The sequence below is a fragment of the Meles meles genome, chromosome 2 (genome assembly GCF_922984935.1).
Source record: "Meles meles chromosome 2, mMelMel3.1 paternal haplotype, whole genome shotgun sequence".
Classification (NCBI taxonomy): Eukaryota; Metazoa; Chordata; class Mammalia; order Carnivora; family Mustelidae; genus Meles; species Meles meles.
The window spans coordinates 113433756-113450954 of NC_060067.1; positions in this window are offsets into that span (position 1 = coordinate 113433756).

The window sequence follows — 17199 nt, forward strand, 5'->3', positions numbered from 1 at the left end:
AAAAGAAATCATTAAAGGAATTAAAATACTATACTACAAAATACTTAAGGCAAAGCAAAGCAATAAAGTTGAAACAGAGGAGCAAAAAATACACAGACATAGAAAAAAGTAAAATGGCAAACATGAATTCAATTTTATCAATGATAACACTAATGCAAATGAATTAATCCAGCCAAAAGAACAACTGTCAAACAATAAAAATAATCAAGATCCAACTATGTGTCATATAGGAAATACACTTTAGATTTAAGTTACAAATGGGCTAGAAATAACAGATAGAAAAATTATAACATGAAAACAGTAATCATAGGAAAGCCAAAGTAGCTAAAAAAGTTAATAGAAGTAAACACGGATCATAGATCTATATGTAAGAGGTAAAAAATGAGTCTATAATAATAGATATAAATACCTATTACCTTGTGCAAGACAACGTCTTCTTAGATATGACAACAAAAGAATAAGTAATGAAATAAAAAATAAACTAGACTTAATTAAAATTAAAACTTTGGGGCTCCTAAGAAAATAATCAAGAGAGTAAAAAGACAATCTATAGAATGGGAGAAAATAATTGCAAATTATATAGCTTATGACAACTCAGAACTGGAAATACAAAGATATAATTTAATAATAAAAGGCAAGTAAGCCAATTAAAAATGCACAAAGGTTTTGAATAGACAGTTCTCCAAAGATATAAAAATGGCCAGTAAGAACATGAAAAGATGTTCAATCTCATTAGCCATCAGGGAAAAGTAAATCAAAACCACAATGCCATTTCACACCCAAGAGAGTATATATATATATATACTTTTAAAAGCATATATATACACTTTTTAAATTGAAAATTAAATTGAAATTAAAAGTATATAAAAGTATATATATACTTTTTGAACTGAAAATAACAAGTTTTGGAGAGAATATGAAGAAATTTGATCCTTCATACCTTGCTGGTGGAAATGCAAAGTCATGCAGCTCTTTCCAAAAATTTGCCCGCAGTTCCTCAAAATGTTAATCCTAGGGGGGGTAGGAGATAGGAGAAGAATAAATGAAACAAGATGGGATTGGGAGGGAGACAAACCATAAATGACTCTTAATCTCACAAAACAAACTGGGGGTTGCTGCGGGGAGGTGGGATTGGGGGAGGGGGAGCGGGCTATTGACATTGGGGAGGGGAAGCGAACCATAAGAGACTATGGACTCTGAAAAACAACCTGAGGGTTTTGAAGGGTCAGGGGTGGGAGGTTGGGGCAACCTGAGGGTTTTGAAGGGTCAGGGGTGGGAGGTTGGGGGAACAGGTGGTGGGTAATGGGGAGGGCACGTTTTGCATGGAGCACTGGGTGTTGTGCAAAAAGAATGAATACTGTTACGCTGAAAAAATAAAATGAGAAAAAAAAAATGTTAATCCTAGAGTAACCATAAGGCACAGCAATTCCACGCCTAGGTATATTCCCAAGGGAAATGAAAGTGTATTTTCACGCAAAACTTTGTACATAAATGTTCAACATTATTAACAGTAGGAAAAAAAGGAAACAATTCAAACATCCATCAACTAGAGAATAAATAAATAAAGCTGATATATTCATAAAAACAATATCATTTGGTAAAATAAGGGAATAAAGTGTTGATAAATGCCACACACGCATGAATCTTAAAAACATATATACATTCATATATATATACGTGATTCAATTTATAATATTTATATGCATATAGGGGTTGATTTATATTAAATGTCCACAATAGAAAAACATGTAGTGACAAAAATTAGGTTGGCATGAGGGGATAAGACGATTGCCTGGTGATAGCTAAAGGACATAGAATTTCCTACTGAGGTGATAAAAAGAGTCTAAAATTAGATGATGTTGATGGTTGTACAACTCTATTAATACAATAAAAACTTTGAGTTGTACGCTCTATAAAATGGTGAATTATGCCTCAGTAAAACTGTTAAAATAAAGATGAAGACAGGGAAAAAAAGCAATGAACAGTTTGAGCTTTGATATTACTTGCAAGCTAAAAGATTAGCCTGCCAATCTCAAGGATGCTGGAAAAGATGAGCTTCCTGGGTCAAAGAACTGTACTATTCACAGTGAAATATCATATTTACCTGGATTCTTTTTGCCCCTGAGTGCAATGAGGCAACACAGAAAGGCCTAGATGGGTCCTTTTGAATGTGAACTGCCTTACATGAGTGGAATCCTGAGCTCAGGAAACCCGAATTTTTTCTAGTGGACATAAACCTGTCTGCTTTGCCCTTTGCTTTGAAGGAAGACACTATCTCTGTATCCCTAGGCAGTAAGCAAACTTGCCCTCTGTTCTGAAGGAAGACACTATAGCTTCCGAGGAGATTTGCTGTACAAACCTGGGTAGAAAGACAGTCCAAAACAGAAAGTAATCCGTGCAACATTCACGAGACATACAGAAATGTAAAAGACCTATGGGAAATTGTTGCTAAGTAGATGGTTACTCCTGAATTCTCCTTGTCAAGAGAGTAAGTTAAAATTTGAATCTACAGGGATACCCAGAGCAAAAACCCAAGAGAGCCTTAGTGTTTCATTAAACTGATCCATAAGGAAGAGGAATGGCTGAGTGGTAAGAAGCAGGACACAGTGAAGAATGAGAGCAGGAGAGAAGAATAAAGAGAGAGAATCAAGCAGAAAACAGAGTGGGTCAGGATATCGGTTTGTTTGTCATTCTTTACATCATCCACTGTATTCTTTGGGAAACTCAGAGCATAGCACTGGGCAGTGCTTTTTGGGAACCAAAGCCCAAGTAACTGGTTTCTCAGGTTGCAGTCACCTCTCTCTTGCTCCTAAGCTATAGCTCTGACCCTATCACTCCCTGCATCATTAAGCTTGAACTTCTTATTAACCCTTAAGGTCTTTCCTTATTTCATGGAGCACCTTCTTAAACTAAAGGCTGTCCTTCGTATCATAAAGCCACCGCTCACTCATGCAAAGAAGAAGTTTATATTTAGTGTCAAATTTATTTGTCCGAAGTTGTCAATATATTTTGAAGTTTCTGAAGCCTAATCAATATTAAACTAGCAAAGATTACAAAAGCAGGAATGAATTAAGTGAAATTCCAATGTTACACTTTCTTTGAACACATTAAACGTGGCCTATTCTTGGCCAGTCTGCCAACTAATTACACTGTCGAGACAAAGAATATTGAGGACAAATGAGGTAAGGTAGTAGGGGAAGAAGCTGAATATAGTTATTTTGGTTTACCTCTGTTTTCCTCCTGTATTCATAAATTACAAATGTAGTTTGTAATTCCTATGGGTAGAATTTACATTTCTATGTGCAGAATATTGTAAGGCTATCTAGCCCATCTGCAGCCATCATTGCTGGTTTCCCTCCGCCTATAATGAAGGCCTAAATCAATTTATCATCAGCCTGACTTCTATTAGTCCAAGGGCTTTACTCCTCTTGTATTACAGCCTAAAAGCTCTTCTTTAAAAACAGAAAAAAAAAAAATCTAATGATGAAATTAAGCCTCTGTCCAATCAGTTGTATACATTCAGCTTGGTTTCATCTTCATAAGGGGGAAGGAAGAATTTTTGATTCAGAAAAATTGAAAGTCTAAAAACTTGGACATAACCAGTGAAAGTAGCCAACAAGAACTTGTTCTTCAATTTCACTAAATCCTACTCCTACATATTTTCTGAAAGCAATTTGGGTCTCCTTCACAATATTGACAACAGGGAAGACATTCTCCACTTACAATGAACCAAAGAGCTAAAGAAAATTTCTTTAATTAAGAGTACTTCCTAACCATGTCTTATGTTCTATTTCACTATTCCCCACATGTTGGATGTCATATTTCCCCTGAGTATACGTTAGAAACAAGAGTACAAAAAACATTGTCCCCATTATCAGAAATTATTTTTCATCTAATGGTCAATCACCATGCATTCCAAGTAGCTTTTAATATACAGTGGCAATATAGTTTAAAACAGCATTTCCCATTCTCCCTTGTGTTAGGAACCTCAGTATAACTTGGGTAGTGCCAGTCAGATCATATACAGATTTTAACTCAAATTGACAAGGATAGAATTATGGTTCACTGACTCAACAAGGAGCTTCTAACTTCAGTATCTTCTGGCTGAAGGAATGGAGGAGTTAAAGTAGCAAGACTCTAAGCAGCCATGCATAGTGGAAGCTTCTGTTTTTAAACTTACTGAAGGTGACCAAAGCAATTGCAACTTCAGTGGCTTAGTTCTGTGGTATGGTTTTTTTGTTTGTTTGTTGTTGTTTGTTTGTTTGTTTTTAAAGATTTTACTTACTTATTTGACAGAGATCACAAGTAGGCAGAGAGGCAGACAGAGAGAGAGAGGGGTAAGCAGGCTCACTGCTGAGCAGAGAGCCAGATGTGAGGCTAGATCCCAGGACCCTGGAATCATGACCTGAGCGGAAGGCAGAGGCTTTAACCCACTGAGCCACCCAGGAGCCCCCTGTGGTATGGTTTTGAACATTTATCACTGGCATTCTCAGAATGCCACTCCTGGATTCTTTCTTGATATGCAAAATCATGGGCAGCCATTAGGCTAATTGAAGTAAATAAAAGCATTTTTTAGGGACACCTGGGTGGCTCAGTTAAATGTCCGACTCTTGATTTCAGTTCAAGTCATGATCTCAGGGTCCTGATGATATCGAGCTCTGCTTAGAGGCCAGTGCTGGGTTCCACACTCAGCTGGGAGTCTGCTTCTCTCTCTCTCCCTATTTCTCTCCTTCTGCCCTTCCCCCCACTCTTTCTCTGTCTAAATAAATAAAATCTTTTTTTAAAAAGGATTTTTAAATATCAATTATAATTATTAAATTTCATAACATACAGTAGTTCTGGAATAATAAAATAAAAATAAAATAATCACAGGGTGTCATCAAATAAAAACACCATCCTTAAAAATTTAGAATATTTCCTCTAGTCTATTCTTTATTCAAAAGTGTCTATTTTACAGTTCTGATTATATTGTAAAAACTATTTTATAAACTACATTTTTCATAGGACAGTAAGACTTTCTCATGTCATGTAAATGCTTCAAAAATTACATTTAATTGCTGTGTAATATTTTATAAGAGGAAACACTTCATTCCACTTGCAATATTTTATGCATTAAGTGGACAATTTTCCAAAAGACTCATGTCATTTTGAAACACCCCTTAGGTTCCCCATGGAGACAAAACAAATTACCTGGTTCATTCCCTCATTTATTCATATCATCATTGCTTTGGTCATGAGATATTTTTTAAGGATCTGTGTAAGAACTATTTCAAGTGCTGAGGAGAGAGCAATCAAGAAAACTCCTAGCCTGATGTTTGCAGCTATTTGAAGTAGGGTTTGTGGGTAGCAGGGCAAATACACACACACAAAAAAAATAAATAAGTAGAATACGGTAAGTTAGATTATGTCAAGTGCTAAGGTGAAAAAAAAAAAGCCCGTTAAGGGGACAGAGAATTCCAACAATTGCAGTTTCAAAGAGGGCAGCTTTATTTGTTTCCTAGGGCTGCTGTAACAAAACGCCACAAACCACGTGGCTTAAAACAACAGAAATTAATTGTCCCACAGTTCTGGAGACTAGAAGTCTGAATCAAGGTGTCAGCAGAGTCATGTTCCTCCTGAAACCTCTGAAGGAAACTTTCCTTGCCTCCTCTTAGCTTCTGGTGGGTTGGCGGCCATCTTTGGCATTCCTTCGCTTGTACCTGCAGAGCTCCAGCCGTGCCTTCCTGGTCGTATGCTGCTGTCTCTGTGTATCTCTGTTTTACATGGTCTCTTTATGAGGACACCAGTCATATTGGATTAGGTACCCAATCTACTCCAGTATGAGCTCACCTCAACTAATTCCATCTATAATGATCCTATTTCCAAATTAGATTGCCTTCTGAGGTCCTGGATATTAGGACATCCACTTCCCCCCATCCCCAAGAGGACACCCTTCAACCCATAACAACAGCATGAGAGGTCATGAAAAAAACTGATATTTGAATAATGGTCAGAAAAGAAAGTAAGAGGATAAGTCATGGGGATACCTTGGAGAAGAGCCTTTCAGGCAGAGAAAACAGGAAATGCCAAAGTCCTGAAGCAAAAGTGTTCTAGCATGTTCAGAAAGCAACAAGGTAGGCCAGAATGACTGAAGAAGAATGAGAAAGAAGGAGAGTAATAGGATACAAAGTCGGGGAGCTAACCAGGACTCAGATGGTCTGCCTTGCAGATTCTAGCAGAACCACTATGGTGGGAAGGGATTGAAAAGGGCAGGAGGGGTGAAGAGAACCCAGTTAGGAAGTAATAGCAATATGGGAGGTGAGACATGATTATGCCCAGATCAGGACACTTGCTGGGGAGGAGATATTTAATCCATTTCCTGACATTACACCATCCTGACATTCCTGAGATTCTCCCAGATCACACATGATAATGAGCTAAGTTAAAAAAGCACAAAGTTCATGTAATCAGACTTATATTAAAAGCCTCTTCGACACTTAGGCAGTGCATTATTTTCAGAAACAGCTTAATGGGTATTTGCAATTCTATGTTCATGAATACCGTTTCACAGTTTGGGTGTGTAAGCACAAAATTTTAAAAGTGTACTAAGGAGTTACATTGAAAAGTCTTGCCACAAAAATAGAGGGGTTACCTGCTCTTAACATCACTTTTAGGCATGGTTTTTTGACAAACATCTAAATGTATCTATTTACAACAATAAGGGAAATCAAATTAGTAAACAGAATGGTCAAATAAATAAATGCTGTGAACAAAACTGAATGACTCATTTATTCATTTTCTAAGTCTGTTTAAATGCTTCTATAAGAAAATTCATGTGAATGTGTCTTTTTAAGAATGAGGGTTTCTTTTTATTTCAGCATTCTCTAAAATATGTAAAGAAAAAATTTTATTGGTCTAAATTACATAGATACAATGATTATTCCCTTTAATATTTTTTCATCTATATAATTTAAGAAGGCTAATTGTAATTTCTAGTTGTGATAGTGAACAAAAACAACTAATGTCATTGAATCTTTTATTTCATGAGAAATTTGGGTTGTGACTTCTCAGAAAATTGTTGCCACTTTGATTTATCTAATTTTTCTGTATACAACTGTTCAAATAACAGAGTTTAATAATACTGGGGGTAAGGGGACTTAGATTTTTCTTAGTGTGTACCTAATCAGCAGGACCCAAATATACTTATCTCTAACTAAAAAAGCCATAAGTCATGCCAACATTTCCAATTTTTTATTTTGAAGTTCCTAAATCCAGAAAATTTAAATTATTAATATAATTAATGCTTACATTCAGATATATTAATCAAACTGCGAACATTTTGCCATGTTTGCTTTATCTCTCCTTTTTTTTCTTTTTGCATGGTGATGAACCATTTGATGGGAAGTTGCAGACATTGTGACATTCAAGTCCTAATTCAACAAACATATCCTAAGAATAAGATAATCACCTATATTACCGCGATACCATTATTATACTGGAAAAGTCAATATCTGTGCACTACTATACAAAATTCTCCATACTTTTCCATTTTCCTCAAAAGAAGTATTTTATCATCTCTTTTCTTTTTTCCCTATCCAAGAAGAATCAGTCATTGCCTTTGTTATTATTACCTTCAAGTGAGAACTGTGCCTTCTATTTCTAGTTTTTGGAATTTTTTTTTTTTTTTTTTTTAGATTTTATTTATTTGGCAGAGAGAGAGACCAAGGCACCAAGAGAGGGAACACAAGCAGGGGGAGTGGGAGAGGGTTAGGGTTCATGACCTGAGCTACCCAGGCACCCTAGTTTTTGGAATTTTTGTTTTGGTTTGGTTTTCATGACATTATGGGGTTTTTGTTTTGCTTTGTTTTTTAGTTTTGGGTTTTGTGCGACATTCAGGCCAATTGTTTGTAGAGTGCTCTAAATTCTGGATTTGTCTTCTTGTTTCTTCATGACTAAATTTGGTTTAAGTATTTTGGCATAAATATTACATTAGTGATGTTTTATACTCATTATTGTACCATATCAAGAAGCATTATCAGTTACGATGCTAAGTTTAATTACTATTTGAGGCTATGATCTATAGATATATTCAACAAAAAACTGTACCTTGTATTTAGTAAATTACCTGTTGGATGATACTTTGGCATTTCACCCCATGGTTTTAACACTCACTGGTCTCCTTTACCTGAGTCAGTTATTATAGACATGACTCTGTTAGTACAATAAAAATATTTTTTAACATCCAGGCACAACCTATGTACTGTAATTATAGCTTTCTTTATAGTGCCCCTTTACTCTTCACAAAGCTAATTACATGGTGACCCACAAACTGATTCACATCAGTACCATAAACAAACAACAGAAGTTTTGAAATTTTTTTTAATATTTTGTTATTCTTTTAATTGTTAATTTCCTTATGGATTTCTCTGAGCATAGTAAACTTTGTATGAACAGCTATGACATGCTAATAATGATTTTCCCCCAAACTATGGCAAAGATGAGTGAACAAAATGGTATACTCCTTTCCTTCCAAGTTCTTCTCCTACCTTAGAGAAAACATTTCTCCCTTCCTATCTGAGTGTCTTCATCCAGGCTATCATTGTTTACATGACTCTTTCATTAAACCAATTATCGCAAAGTGATGCCAATTTCATTATTGTCCTTTACTTGGCGGTGCTAAGAATTTACATCCTCTTGACAATTAAAGCTCCAAAACAGTTACTAAAGCATTTTATATCTGGTTTTCATTAGTTCATATTTAACGATTCATTGGCTTGATTTTCACTTCAGTGAGCCCTCTCGTAAAATCTGGTTAGACATGATGGTGATAGAGCACGTGAAAGGAAATGAATTAATACATCAGCAAAAACACTGCCAAGCAGACTATTTTAATACATTTTATTATCTCATGTACATACTTGTCATTCAGAGAAGAGATATATCAAAATGAGAAGAGTGAGGTCTCTAAGCAGTTTTCAGGTTGAAGGGATGAAAGGAAGCACAAGTTCTGCTTTCACTGCCTGAAGCAGGTGTGTAGTCAGCAAGTCTCTCTGGAGAGGCATTATTCAGTGGACAGTTTCCTACCATTATACAAGTGCCCATTAATGCCCCTGCAATTAAGGCTTTTATAGCATTTACTATTTGAAGCCATAATTTCAGAAAGGTACATAAGGCGCGTGTGTGTGTGTTGTGTGTGAGATTTATTTTAATTAACAGAAAATACTGATTGCTAACTCAGCTTTCTTGTGGAATAGGAATATGCCTGTATGCACAATACATGTGTGTATACATGTATGTGTGAATACATGTATGTGTGTTACCCAGTTACATGCCTTTTTACATTTGAAATCATAAACATAAACAATTTAGAAACTCAGTAATCCTAAGGAATATATACTCTTGTTTAATTCATGAGAGTCTAGAGAGCATATCCAAAACTGTATTTGTTCAAAGAAATTGTAAAGGAGAAAATAGAGTATCTTGATTATTTAAATCTAAGTAAATCATTTCTCATAAATAAAAATAGTTAATCATGAAGATGTTTTAAATACTTTTGCTCGTATTTATTTCTATCTGAAAATATGGATAAGATGGAAAGCAGTTGGAACAGAGAAACACAGGTCCAAGAAACAGCATTCTATAAAATACAGCAACAACATTCATTATACTCTAATTAAAAAAAAAATTCTGCTTTAAGATTGCAGGTCTTCAAGTCATCAAAAATGCACCAAGGCAAATTCCACACATCCTAATAGATATGGTTTTCTGTAAACCCCCAAAGCTGTGAACTTTTGTAAGAATATAGATACCCAGGGCTGTACATTAACTCATCGAAGGTAAATTGCTTTCACATTTTCCAATCAAGAACACAAGAGTGGTTTTTATGCCTGTAAATTGAATTCAGCATTACAGCAAAAATAAGAGATGCAACTCTATTATATAGTGAAGTAAAGGCATATCTCCTTCCCTGTAACTATATATAGTGTGTGGTCATAAGTACTAGGTAATCAAACCAGTCCCTTAATAATGACTGTTTAAAATCTTCAGCCTGTTTCTTTAACATCTCTGGAACATAAGCTTCTTGATGGAGACCATTTTGTCTATTTTTCTTACTCTTTATCCCAGGGTGGTAAATGGTGGGTATTCAATAAATAGCTGTTAAATGAACATTTGTTGTTTTATCCCTGTTATAGATCCTCCTCTGGTTGCTTAAAGCACTGAAAGAGAATGTTCATGTGAAATTTCTGGCTTCTCTTCTCTCTCTACTATCTCTTTATTAATATTCCCATCAACTCCTACAACTCCCCCCAGCTTCTCTTTAGACACAGGTCCAAAAGACCCATCTCCCACCTTAACTTCTCCCATAAGTTCTAATTTCTCTACTTATTAGCTAACTCATTTTACCTCCATACCTTTCATGGATTTAAAACTTGGGATGATCATAAAGAGCTCTAGGCCTGGAATTGGAAAAATTGGTGTTAATTCATGTCCTTGCTAGCTACAAACTCTGTGCTGTGACTAAATTACATTATCCATCCTAGTCTTTGAGGTTTAGTTTCCTCTTCTACAAAACAGAGATAAAAAAACAACTCCCTAAGCTTATGATAACAAAATTAAATCTGTATAAAATGCTTTTTATCGACTTCAAATCATTATACACATACAAGGGTGTTATCAATGTTATTATTGTTCATTATACCAAGGCTGTGCCAATTTTTCCATTGATTAACACGATCAGGCCTTTTATTTGACTCCCTACTTGACTGGAAGAAATAGGAGACTGCAATCATCTAATTCATACTCTGTGTCTGCTATCTTTCTAATTTCAGCTGCTGCAGATTACTGTCCCTCAGGTACAACTCAGGTCACGTCACTCCTTTATGGAAAATCCTCTCATGCCTGCCTTTTATTCCAAAGTCCAGACTGTTTCACTTTGGAAGGCAGTTATGCTCACCACTACATCACCAATGCTACTATTTCACTTTGCATTTAAGACCACAACCTACTTTCCTTGTCTTACTCCTTTGCTCCTGCTTCCTATTCATTTGTTCTTGTCAAATTTTGTTCTGCATGTGAGTCATCAAGTTTTCCCTCTTTCACAATTCTTTTCCTTCTGTCACTTTCAACGCCATTCCTCTTCAAGGTGTTCCAATTCTCTTTTCTAAGGCGCAATACGTGTGCGTATTGTGTTCGTTCCATTCCTCTGAGAAACACACTAGAAGATGCAATTAGATATGCAAGATTTCTTTTTTTCAGGAAGGCCCGTGAAAGCTAAAGATGAGATAGAAGAAGATGAAGACATGCAAGTCCGAAACACATGAAGGCAAGGTAAAAGGAATCGCACAGGAAGAGAATCTAATTACAACACAGTTCAGTGAAAAGTTTCAGCCAAGCCAGTATGAATTATTCAATTCAGAGCCTTTCTGTCGAGGATTTGAACATCTCAAAAGAATGGGCTAATAAGTACCTCTATCATGCTCAGTCATTGGCTGGTAAGAGCCAATGGAAACACTAGTCTGGCTCCAACACAGTGAGGGCTTCCAAGGGTCAACTGCTAGAACTCAGGGTCAACTATTCTCTCCACAGCAGGAAATCTGAGTGGTGTATTTTCATGACCATCTCACATGGCAACCTCTGACATTTTCATTCTTCTTTCAAACTTCTTAGTACTTTACCTTTCAAGCTCTCAGGAAATTTCACTTTCAGCCTCAAATTTAGTTACATAGCCATAGGTTTCTTACTAGATTATAAGTCTACCTTTAGTAAATAAGTCATTTCTTTTTCATTTGTGCTTTTTTTCTTTTTTCCTAAAGCACAGATTACATTTGGAAATACAGCTGTAAACATGGTAACCAGGGCATAGATACTCTGAGGAACTAAAGTCAAGCTATGGGGAAAACAACAGCAACAAGAACAACTAGGAGCTACCATGTTTTGGTTATCTATTGATGTGTAACAAACTGTTCCAAAACTCAGTGGGCTGAAATAACAGAAATTCATCATTAGTCGTGATTCTAGGGATTGGTGGGTTGACCATGAATTTCCACTGCTTCATGTTGAAGGAGATCAAGACACACCACCCTGAAATATGCCACTTTGGCATACTGATTATTTTGAGCTGAGGGAACTTTCAATAAATAGCAACTGAGCTCCCACTTTGCTGGCTAAAACAGGTCATAAAGTTTCCCATGGAAAAGTGCCCTTTATGTACCAGAAAGACAAGAACATCCTTATCACTAGGAACTTGGAAGTTGACATTGAAGTGGGTCTATACAAACAAACTTGCTGAAATATCTCTGATCTTCCACTAATTTTACTCCACCACCATACCATATATCCCCCACATATATCACAGAATTTACTGTCCCTAACCCAAAATGCTTTGTCTTTTTATTCTTTCACAAATGTATTATTTCTTTGCCTAAAAGGTATAAAAGTTTTCTGCTCCAGTCACTTGTTCAGGAGAGAAGTTTTTCCTCCCCTACAAAATGGTATCAGGTAGGCCCCTGGGTAAAATAAGAGGTTCAAATGGTTTCATTTGCATAATTGATAGCTGAGACTGTCAGCCAGGATCTCCTGTTCTCCATGCAGATCACCCCATATGGCTACTTGGCATTCCTCATATATCTTGGTATCTGGAATCCAATAAGAATATTCCAAGAGGAGAGATTAATGCCTAATTTAGTGTTGCATTGGCCAAAGACAGTCATATGGCCATCCCTGGAGTTGTTATGGGGGAGACTCACAAGGGTCATGTGAGGGTCACTGTCGAGGGTCATGTGTTGCTGGGGCCTCCCAAAATTCAACATCCTACATACCACTAAAATAATATATGGGAAGTGGTTCATCAAAATATTGCAAAGATACAATAAAGGGATAGATGAAATAGGAATAAAGATACAAGATTTTGAAAAAAATTTAAAAATAGAGGATGAGTTATATGATTTTTTTTTCATTTTATTTATTTTTTCAGTGTAACAGTATTCATTCTTTTTGCACAACACCCAGTGTTCCATGCAAAACGTGCCCTCCCCATTACCCACCACCTGTTCCCCCAACCTCCCACCCCTGACCCTTCAAAACCCTCAGGTTGCCCCAACCTCCCACCCCTGACCCTTCAAAACCCTCAGGTTGTTTTTCAGAGTACATAGTCTCTTATGGTTCGCCTCCTCTCCCCAATGTCCATAGCCCCCTCCCCCTCTCCCAATCCCACCTCCCCCCAGCAACCCCCATTTTGAAGGTTACTATATTTAATTATATATAACACTTTTTATTAATGAATTTTGCATTACAGTGACAGAAATCTCAGTAAAGAGGGCTTCAACAAACAATAATTTTTAAGGAAATGTTCAGAATAAAGATAGAGTTTTGTCAAAAAACCTTAATACACACAGCCCACATATAGTCTGATCCTTGACAATCTCATACTATAATAATATCATGCACACAATCCCTATGTAGATTAGATTCTTTTTAAATATAAGAAATAGGAATAGTATTTAAAAATCCACAATACAGAGGCACCTGAGTGTCTCAGTCGGTTAAGCATCTGCCTTCAGCTCAGGTCTTGATTCCAGAGTCTTGGGATGGAGTCCCGCATCAGGTTCCCAGGTCAGGAGGGAGCCTGCTTCTCCCTCTGCCTGCTGCTCCCCCTCTCTGACAAATAAATAAAATCTTAATTAATTAATTAATATGATAGAATGAAATAAAAACGTGAATCCACAATACAATGAAAAATAGGAAGGGAAAATATAAGACCGTTATTAACACAAGGAATTTTAGAGTCGTGGTGCCTTTGTCCAGTTACATTCCCAGGAGGCCTTAGCCAAATACAGCAAAGATACAACTAACAAAATAGAGTAGAAAACAGATCAGGATAAACTTTTGTCAAATGATACAACTGTTTAAAATCAACAGAGTTTCAATCTACAAAGCAATTGCCTCAAAAGGATACTCTGTTCCCTTAGGTGTCTCGAGTGACTAATGAAAGGTCATTGGGCTATTTTCAAAATTTAGAAACATAAGATATACAAGATAAGGAATTAAACCAAATCATCAAGATATTTTGCTTTTGCTTGGTGTTATATAAAGCCAGTATACTAAGCATGATTTTTATTCAGTAATCAGAAACTCAGAAATTTGCTTCGTCTTCGATTACCATGAAATGGGGAAAAGAAATGTGTCTACAGGATGCAGAATAGTGCTTGATTTATGGCAGATGATCAACATTATTTGTTTAATAAATAAATGTCTGCAAATTAATCTGACAATTTGTTAGAGAAAAATCTTCAAACACAGGATTCATGAGAAAAAAATACAAATGAAGACTCTGTTGTTGATAAAGGAGTTTTATATCATCTAGATACTGAAATATCCCATGCACTGTCAATAGATATGTGACTAAATATGTATCAAAGGTAAAACTAAATGGAATTCCTCAATAGTTCTAAAGGATGAGCCACTATATACTCCCAAACAAATGACTTAGCGTCTGGTGATAGACTCCACATGTTCATTTGGGTATCCCTGGACAATGAACAGCTGTAGTTCTTATATGAGACAAGATTTTAGGATTTATATGAGACAAGATTTTAGGAATCATTTTTGATGCACTAATGTCTTGTAAGTTGAGGCAGATGCTCCCTGCACTGTAACTTCTGCATTAACCAAGGCCTGAGATTGACATACGCCCCACCTAGTTATTGCTACACACATAGAGTTGCACAGTTCCTGCCTCCATACATGGTCACTGAATCACTGAAGAGTATTTTAGGTGGAGAGTATATATTTCCATTTCCAAGAATTCCAAATTACTTAAGAAACTAAATCCTTGTATTTTAAAATACCTATTTTTTTTAAAGATTTTATTTATTTATTTGACAGATAGAGATCACAAGTAGGCAGAGAGGCAGGCAGAGAGAGAGAGGAGGAAGCAGGCTGTCCGCAGAGCAGAGAGCCCGATGTGGGGCTTGATCCCAGAACCCTGGGATCATGACCTGAGCCGAAGGCAGAGGCTTTAACCTACTGAGCCACCCAGATGCCCTAAAATACCTACTTTTAAGGCATTCATAATGTATCTGAGGCAACAATGTCTCCTAATATCTTTGAAAGTGAGAAGTCACATACTAGTGTCCTCCTACAGCTCTGAAGAACCATCTAATGACTTGGTAGTAAGTCAGTCATGGAACTGAGTTGAGAACATAGCTTGCTAGTCATAACTCTGCACCACCTCTTCTAGCACAACTATCAAAACCTCAGTATTTCAAGTACTGAAAAGCATGGCGCATATATATATATACACACATATATATATAAATTTTTTACTCATTTTAACTAGTGTTATGAATTGAAAATGTATGCATTTGAAATATTACATCAGACAATTTGTGTAGGTAGGCAAAATGTAACCAAAATATTTCTTCTGATACCTAATATGATTATAAAGGATTTAATTGCTTGAGTACATTTTGATATTTATCCTATATTTACATGAAGACCTGGAACAGCTCTGTCAGGCATATAGTAGTACCTATACTATATAATACAATAAATTAAGAATATATATTTATATACATTACCAGAGGGAAAATGCCATGCATAGAATACCTTTCAAAAGTCTACCTTATAATGTATTAGTCTATGTCTTAAGTATGTGAAAACATATTACAACTTTTTTATGTGCAACTTTTAAAAGATATGTAAAAATCATAAAAACATATAAGTGTTTCATAGACATATGCTCAAAACATCTTAAACATCTTTGTAACAGTGTGAAAATGCTTGCAGAATCAGGCATAAACTCTTCTGATAAACAAGTCCATTCATTCAACATGTAATAATAACTCTTGTAAAACATGATTAAACATCATTAGATCCTCTTAACCATATAATCCCTGAATAATCCCTGTCACGTCTTTCAAATTGTTAAAGTATTTGAAAGATTAAATATTGTAATGAATTGCTTTCAAGTTTTGAATCTTATTTTTAGTATTAAGACTTTAAATATTATTGAGTAGGAAAACTAATTAAATGAAAATCACTCCTTACCTGGGAAGAACAGTTACCAAATTGATAAAAGTGAGTTTTACTGTGAAGGATAATTATTCTATGTCAACTAAGATTCTTTAACTTGATTAGATATTAGAGTACAAATCTTTTTAAATAAATAGGTATACTGAACTAAAATACATTTGCAAACATTAATATATTTATAAATTATTTTGAAATCGGTTATTAGAGGCACTGATAACATCTGTGAAGTTAAATTTGGTTTCTACAAAAAGAGTTCCAGTTCCAGACAAAATGGAATAGACTTCTTTCAACACATTTCTTCCCCTAAGTTCAAGTAAAACATAATGCAATAAATATCATAAGAAAGGAATAAAAGGTGAAAAGAAGAAGACATATCTTAGAATTTGAGGAATCACAGGGTTCTCTGGGTCATCTTTTTGCTTTTCCTATATTCCAGACTGGAGGCTAGAGTAGCTGTCAACCCAGAAATGTTAACAGACATAGACAAAACAAAAAACAGCCCAAGAAAAGACTTGTCTCTCTAGCCAAAGAATCAGTAACTTTCTTCAGTCAACACCACAAGAAAAAAAACATGCTCTAACCACCTCACCATCACCACCTCCCCCTTCTCTTTTTCCTCTTATCCCTTCCCTGGCAATGTCATCAGAAGCCAAGTGGAGAGCCTGGGCTTACAACCCTGCCCAGCCTTAGCAGTTGGTATTACACTACCCCAGTCATGCTTGTATAAGTGGAAGCCAAAGGGTAGACCACTATCTTGCACCAGCAGGAGGAACTCCCTCCCATCCCAACTAGAGTGCTGAGAGAGACAGCTAGTGAAAGGGATTCCTTAAACCTGTATGAGATGTCCTAGGCGGACCTCTGAGTAACCCATATGAAAAACTGACCAGATGTGGCATTACAAAATATTTGAGAGCTGGACAATTGTTCGGAAAAGCACTGACATTTTCTGAGTAGCCTCTGAGTACCTCACAAAGCAGATCAGAGTAGCACTGCAAAGAAAGAAAACTAAATTACCATTGAAACCACAAAGGTAGACCAGAACTTGTACACTGAACCTAGATGAGGTTATTGCCTGATAAAACAGAAGTTTTAAATATGACTCAGAGTCTAATACCATAACACTCAAAATTTCCAGGGTATAATAGAAAATCACTTGTCATTACAATAACCAGGAAAATCACAACTGGA